The following is a 7,960-nucleotide window of genomic DNA, read 5'->3' on the forward strand; positions in this document are numbered from 1 at the left end:
AAGACAGCGGATGTATCAATCCCAATAGGAATTTTCAGGAAATTCCAAATTTCCTTTCTTTAGGATACAGAAAAACATGTTTTCATCAGCCCCCAAATTTCAATGTTCTTGTACTTGTGGGATATGATCTCTGCTTGAACTTTTCTTGCAGTATCAGTGGCACATCCAACAAGAATAAGCACGGATGTGCCAGCAAACCCACGAAATGCAGTGGTTTGCCAGAATGGCCGAACCCAGAACCGATATCCGACTGAGAACCTGCATTCCAAACTTTGTTGCAACGTCAACGGTTTCGATGAAGACAGCTGTGCTCTTGCCAGGTCGAACAAGTGGAATGGAAGCACCCTGCCGTTTCAACTGCTCACTCGCATCATTTTTTCAGAACTGAAATCCAGACGCTGATTATACAAAGTGTGGTTTGAGAATCCTTTTTTTTGTTGGTGTAAATAAACAGGCTTTCAACATTAGATTGCTTCATTCATGATCGTAAGGGCCACATTTGGAAATATGTCAAGAACTTATTTTGATAATACTAGGAATGTAAGGGCCACATTTGGAAATATGTTCTTGAAGCCTGCATTAGATCATGGTTCTGTTGCCTTTTGATTCATTTTTATAAACCTCCATTACTGGACCCTCCTTAATTTACAGTCTACTCATTTGGCTCCTAAAAATTGGAAGGAAGCAACTAGGATGAAAGGAAGAGATACATACCCAGGGTTCCCATGCTAAGCCATAGAATACCCACGTGACATTCTGGGTGTAAGACTGCATACAACCATTTCAGAAAGTAATATTCCTCGTATTTTTATGATTTACATGTTAGGCATGTATCATAGTCTTCTTATTTAACTGGAATTGACTGCAACATAACCAAATAATTCAAGTTAACACTCCTCATCAAATACCTGCTTATGAAGGTAAAAAGAGTTGTTCACCTATTGAAGATAGGTGTTTGCTTGAAATTGCAATTCGGTGCAAACAGGGGATTTGTCTCCAAAGGCCACAGATGTGTTCCTGAAGTATCCTATAAGATCAATCCAATGTCAACAACTTAAATATAATTTACTCATATGTACTGCAAAGCTTTGATTATCCCTTGCCCTCAGCGTCTCGTCCTGCTTTTGAAGCCTTTGCTATTTGTTGTCTTGCCAACTCCAGTGAGAGCCTCTCCTCAGCGAGTTCCTGTACTCAACAATAAGCAACTTGGCTCAGAAATGCCGAACATGAGAGCTGAGTTTTAAAGGCAAAAAATATAGATGCATATGCCAAAGCTCAAAGGGGTCTCAAATGTCATAGAATAACAGTATTCCTCTCAGTTTATTTAATTTCACATGCTTCATTTATAAGGGAGAGTATTTGTGTCAGTTGCTCTCCAACACTTAAGTTGCATATAAGATAGAGCAATCATCTAACCATATTCTTGTATCCTATCCTCTTGTACGAGAACCTCCCTTGCTTCTCTTCTTATTCAAACTCTTATTTTCTGGTTTCTATTTCTTCTTTGGTTCTCTCCTTTTTATTTCACACAAGTGAAGTGATATTGGACAGTCAGCTCCAAGTTAAATAAGAGTAGAATAAAAATCGAAGGGCTCTTCATAGAACACAACTTTGTGAGGAACTTTCCCTTCCAACCAACTTATGACCACAAAAATGGAAGTGGCCCTGTTTAATAAAGTAACATAAACAACAAAAAATTGTGGCCTTGAGGAGATTTCCCTAAAGAAATTGATTCCTTGAAGGATGACTAAACGCTCAACTTCATTTTTTGAGAATTCCAAGAAAACCAAACATATATCTCCACAACTCCCCCCCTCATGTTGCCTTGGAGCCATCAAATTGTAGTTTAAAGCAGACAAATGAAGGAGGTAAATCAAGGACTGAGGCTTGGATTTCTAGAGCTAAAAGATACCCTCAATGCCTGAAACAACTTAGTATAGGTATTTTTAAATTCAAAGGCTGCCAAGTTCATTTGTTGGCTTGACCAGGCTCCAAGTTCATTGTTTTGGCTTGACCAGAAAAGGACTAATGGATTTGTCTTTTCCATAATGATCCACTTGAGATTTTATTGACTTAAATATATTTTGTATTTTCTCCATAGACTCTATAATACTGTAACAAAAATAATCTTCCAAAATCCTTCTCCCAGAACTTGAGAAGGGCATGCTCAAACACTGCTTCTTTAATGCCACATGAATACCAGATATGGATGATTCAATTCCTAATGTGTTCATAGTTTCTCCCAAAGAGTTCAAGCTAAAGAGCAATTATGAGACTTAATGGCGCACTTCTTGGAAGTCAGAAACAAAGTCAGCCTTAACAGCGTAGCAGAGATCCTGAAGTTGTTTCTTCCATCTCTCGTACTTTTCTTGAAGTTTCTTCCTCTGTTCCCTGTCGCTCTGCCATGGCCATTTTAACTGAGGCAGAATTTTACACCCTGATCACGGAACCACGATTCTACTTTATTATGTAGGAACTTCATCTTTATGGAAACGCTTCACCCGAAAAATGCAAGACAAAACCAGCCTCAGAAAGGAATTGAACGACATTGAGAAGAAGAGAATTCCATGAGTTGGAAATCGGTATATGCCGCCAGACAAATTCGGTTCCTTCAGGGAGGAGGTCTTTCTTATTTGTGAAAACCAATAACTGAAAATTGAAAAATAGGTAGGGGTGGCATCGAACAGTAGCTGTTCGTGCTCATTTAAGTAACTGAACCAAACTCGTGTGAGCCAAGGTTCTGTTCGTGAGCTCACGAGCCCACTCGATTACTAAATAAAACCATTTCGACTTTATCCTTCTGAGACTCAACAAGGACAAGAGGGGGAGCTTCGTTTTGACTTTCATTTTGATTTCGAAGTTTTTGAAATCAAAACGAAAAAGTTTCATAAACTTTCTTCTAAAACTTTCGACAGCAAAATCGGTGACACAAGCTACCGACTTTGACAAGAATGATGTCGATTTTCTTCCTCACAAACCTCATTCTACCCTATCCCTCAGCATCTTCATCTCTCAACTAACTATAACCGATTTCTGGTGTTGCTGACAGAAGAAATTTGACCTAAAAGATCAGTTTGTCCAGTTTTTTATTATGATTTTGAGCTCCTCAAGGTTCGACTTTGTGTTTTTTTTTTCTTGTATCTTCTGTTTTTGTTTCCAATGCTTGTTAAAAATCGGCCTGTGTTATCTCTTCTGTGGTTATTTCTTGTCATGTTTGCTTTTTAGTATGTTACTAATGAGTTCTTGTTTAACTTTTAATGATAATTTTGTCAGAGACGGATGAAATCAAATGCTCTTTTTATCAGTTTCAGATGTTATTAAATGCTTAAACATGTTGAACGGGCAAGATCCTGCTTGGTATGTGTTGTGTATAATGGAAGGCCAGAGGACCCAGTTGGGTTACGATCCTGAGTGATATTTTGATTAAATTTTCTCTCTTGATGTGTGCTTTCAACTTTCAAATGCCACTAATTGTTTCATAATGAGAATAAGTATTAAAAATTAAAGCAGAAAATAAATACTTCTAGAGAGGTGAGCATACCTGAGAGCAGAACAACTGGTGGAGGAAAAGAATATAAGTGGAGACGATCCTCTTCTTAGTGTTCGAACTGTTAGGGGGGGTTAGTCAACTTGCAGTCCAAGATGATCTTCAACCGCATGACGCCCTTCAACACTTGAAGACGTTAGTGGAGTGCAGATGACATTTCATCTGGATGTAGGGGATGAAGCGGTCCTTCATCTCCACGGTTTAAAACCATTTCACTTCCTAAATTCTGATCACAGTATGTCTTCTATGATTTCCCTAGTGCGGCCGAGTTCATTGTATTTAAGCTCAAGATATGGGAAAGATTAGTCAAGAAGATATTTCACCTGTATTGGAGTTTGATGGGCTAGATGTTGACCAATCTGGAACTTTTACAGCTTCTGATTTACTTCTGGCACAATCCGCTCCACCAGGAAGCTACATTCTAGTTGATTTACCTGTGTTTTCATTGACCTACTTCTTACAGATGAAAATCACTCTCCAATCACTATTGATATCCTTGTACATTTGCAATTTAGCTAGAGTTTAATTGTTCGAGTCACACCAATTCAAACTGAGTCTCTCTCAAGTCATGCTCAAGACCGGTTCCCCACCTCCACAACAGCGGCGACCTCTTCAAAAACCAAGTTAACTTACCCAGTGAGTGAGTTATAGAACCATAGTTGAGACAATCTCGAAAATTTTGTTTGGTGTGATGTCCCACAATGTATTTTTCCTTATCCATAAAGCTTTTATATGTACGTTTATGAAGGCAATAACAATTTCTATTTTTCTTGAATTGCTACTAAATCCAAGACTGGAGCTGCCTAAAAAGCCAGAGGCAGAATTCTTTACTTTTGAACCTTTAACATGTATCAATAAGGGAAAAGAAGGTACGGAGAGAGAGAGAGAGAGAGAGAGATGTAACTCATATGTAAGCTTCATCTTGAATTTTGGACGGATTGTACACATATGACAGAAAAGAAATGGACGATATAGATAAGGCTTCAATCTCAAATTTCAATCCTCTTTGGAGCATGTATTCTAGTTCCACTCTGGCACCAAACCAAAAATTAAAAGCACAAAAAGCTATTTTCAAAAAAGAAGAGGACATGCTGGTAAAGAAATAGAAAATCAAAATTTTATTTGTCGCATTTCAATTTTATTACTATATTAAACTTCATATTTAAGTCTCTGGTAAATAAAATATAATTAAAGTATGAATTTGATTAATTAATTACTTTTAATTTTGTGAAAATAAATTATTAATTAATACCATGTAAAAAATTTATCTTATGTTATTAATATAATAATTTTTTATTCATTAATCATATTTAGTTTTTATTTACTCTATTGTATTTGTGATTTAATAGTAGTAATTAAAATCAATAGTTTTAAATTTCGAAGATGAAGATGAAGATGAACTTGTCCACACTAACACCCTATTTCGAAGATTTAGAAGATGAACTTGTCCACACTAACACACATTTCGAAGATGAAGATCATGTAGATGCATTAGATGAAGATGAAGATCATGTAGATGCATGAGATAAAGATGAAGATCAAATTTTCGTTTTGTTGACTAGCCCCCCCTTAGGCAAGTGCGAAGATGAAGACCATGTAGATGACTGACATGATCTTCATGTTGGAGATGAACATGAACTTCAAAAATCCGTTTTGTTGACTAACCCCCCCTTAAAGAGTCTCATTTGAAAATTGATGTTAGCATGCGAAGAAATCATGGATTATTATAAAAGGGCCTAAAAAATTTGAGTCATGGAGTACCGTAGAAGCAGTGAGCAGATTTTCATAGGCACCTATTGCTTGTTGGATGCTTGGCAAATACCTGATTGTTATTCCGATTGGCAAATAGAATGTGTTGGCCTACTATATTTGTTCAATATCTGGTTGAGGCTGCATTTTGTCAAGCTATAAAATCAACTTTTGACATTCCAAATGGGGTTTAGAACTTACTCTCCATATGCATTTATTTTATATAGTGTTATGGATTCCAATGATACTGTTGTAAAGATTCGGCCTCCAATTTTATATTTTATTTAATGAATTTTTTGCTTCTTGTTTTTAGGTCATGGGTTCAAATTTAATTTGACACACAATAGTTCTAGTTCTGGGTACAATTTTTGTTTGTTTGGCCTTGGAAGGGTCGTGTGCTCCTCCTCACTCAAGGTTATTTGCATACCTTTTTTTTTTTCCTCTCTAGTTGAATTTTGGATAGTTTATATTCATTTTGAACTACCTTTATTCTGGACCGAGAATATAACATTTGAGTTTGGTGTTTGTGTTACATTTTTGCATGTTATTTGACAGGTTATTTTGTGTTATGCTATAGAAACGTCATGCACAGGCGAGGTTCTCCATGTCTGGGTCATACCTTCGGTTTTGTAGGCCTATCTAGTGCTTAGCGTGTTTGAAAAATATCTAACTTAAGACTTTGTTCAGGCAAAATTTTATGCCTTTTGTCCTAGTTCATTATAAAGTATATAAAAGTTAAAGTAATTGTCAAACTATCAATTCAATCATAGCCAAAAGTCCATTGAGGAAAGGGAGTATTTGTGTAAGTTGCTCTCCAACACTTAAGTTGCATATAAGATAGAACAATCAACTAACCATATTCTTTTATCCTATCCTTTTGTACCAGAACCTCCCTTGCTTTTCTTCTTATTCAAACTCTTATTTTCTGGTCTCTATTTCTTCTTTGGTTCTCTCCTTTTTATTTCACACAAGTGACGTGATATTGGACAGCCAGCTCCAAGTTAAATAAGAGTAGAATAAAAATCAAAGGGCTCTTCACATAACACAACTTTTTGAGGAACTTTCCCTTCCAACCAACTTATGACCACAAAAATGGAAGTGGCCCTGTTTAATAAAATAACATAAACAACAAAAAATAGTGACCTTGAGGAGATTTCCCTAAAGAAATTGATTCCTTGAAGGATGACTAAAAGATCAACTTCATTTTTGAGAATTCCAAGAGAGCCAAACATGTATCTCCACAACTTCCGCCCTCATGTTGCCTTGGAGCCATCAAATTGTAGTTTAAAGCAAACAAATGAAGGAGGGAAATCAGGGACTGAGGCTTGGATTTCTAGAGCTAAAAGATACCATCAATGCCTGAAACGGCTTAGTATAGGTATTTGTAAATGCAAAGGCTCCCAGGTTCATTTGTTGGCTTCACCAGGCTCCAAGTTCATTTTTTTGGCTTGACCAAAAAAGGACTAATGGATCTGTCTTTTCCATAATGATCCACTTGAGATTTTATCGACTTAAATATATTCTATATTTTCTCCATGGACTCTATAATACTATAACAGAAATAATCTTCCAAAATCCTTCTCCCAGAACTTGCGAAGGGCATGCTCAAACACTACTTCTTTAATGCCATATGAATATCAGATATGGACGGTTCAATTCCTGATGTGTTCATAGTTGCTCCCAAAGAAGTAAAGCTAAAGAGCAATTATGAGACTTATTGGTGCACCATTCAATTCTGGAGGATAAGGGTCAATGTTCAGACTACATCATCTGCAAACACTTGCACAAAGGAACTGCTTCTTGAATGCGAGGAGTTAGTTCATCCTGAAAAGTGCTCAAATACATAGATTTGTTTTTCTATTATTTTTTCAATAGCATGCTCATGTACATGGTCTCGAAGCTAATCCTTGACAAATCCCTCCTTAATGAAAGTTGAGACTGACAGTTGATACTAGCTCGACTCGTGACACAAACACTAACTGATGGTGATTCTAGACTTCCGTGATTGACTAACATGGTAAAACACTTACCTTGTAAACACACTTGGAAAGGACCATGGAGCAAAGTATATCCTGCTAGTAAGAAACAGAGTCAGCCTTAACAGCGTAGCAGAGATCCTGAAGTTGTTTCTTCCATCTCTCGTACTTTTCTTGGAGTTTCTTCCTCTGTTCCCTGTCGCTTTGCCATGGCCATTTTAACTGAGGCAGAATTTTACACCCTGATCATGGAACCACGATTCTACTATATTATGTAGGAACTTCATCCTTATGGAAACGCTTTGCCCGAAAAAAGCAAGACAAAAGCAGCCTCAGAAAGGAATTGAACGACATCGAGAAGAAGAGAATTCCATCAGTTGGAAATTGGTATATGACGCCAGACAAATTCGGTTCCTTCAGGGAGGAGGTCTTTCTTATTTGTGAAAACCAATAACTGAAAACTGAAAGACAGGTAGGGGTGGCATCGAACAGTAGCTGTTCGTGCTCATTTAAGTAACTGAACCGAACCCGTGTGAGCCGTGGTTCTGTTCGTGAGCTCACGAGCCAACTCGATTACTAAATAAAACCTTTCCGGGACTTGACAAGGACAAGAGGGGGAGCTTCGTTTTGATTTTTTTCGAAATCAAAACGAAAAAGTTTCATAAACTCTCTTCTAAAACTTTCGACA

Source organism: Aristolochia californica, unplaced genomic scaffold (genome assembly GCF_029961685.1).
Source record: "Aristolochia californica isolate CCGP_79_NKW_82.1479 unplaced genomic scaffold, dmAriCali1.0.hap1 SCAF_1, whole genome shotgun sequence".
Taxonomy (NCBI): domain Eukaryota; kingdom Viridiplantae; phylum Streptophyta; class Magnoliopsida; order Piperales; family Aristolochiaceae; genus Aristolochia; species Aristolochia californica.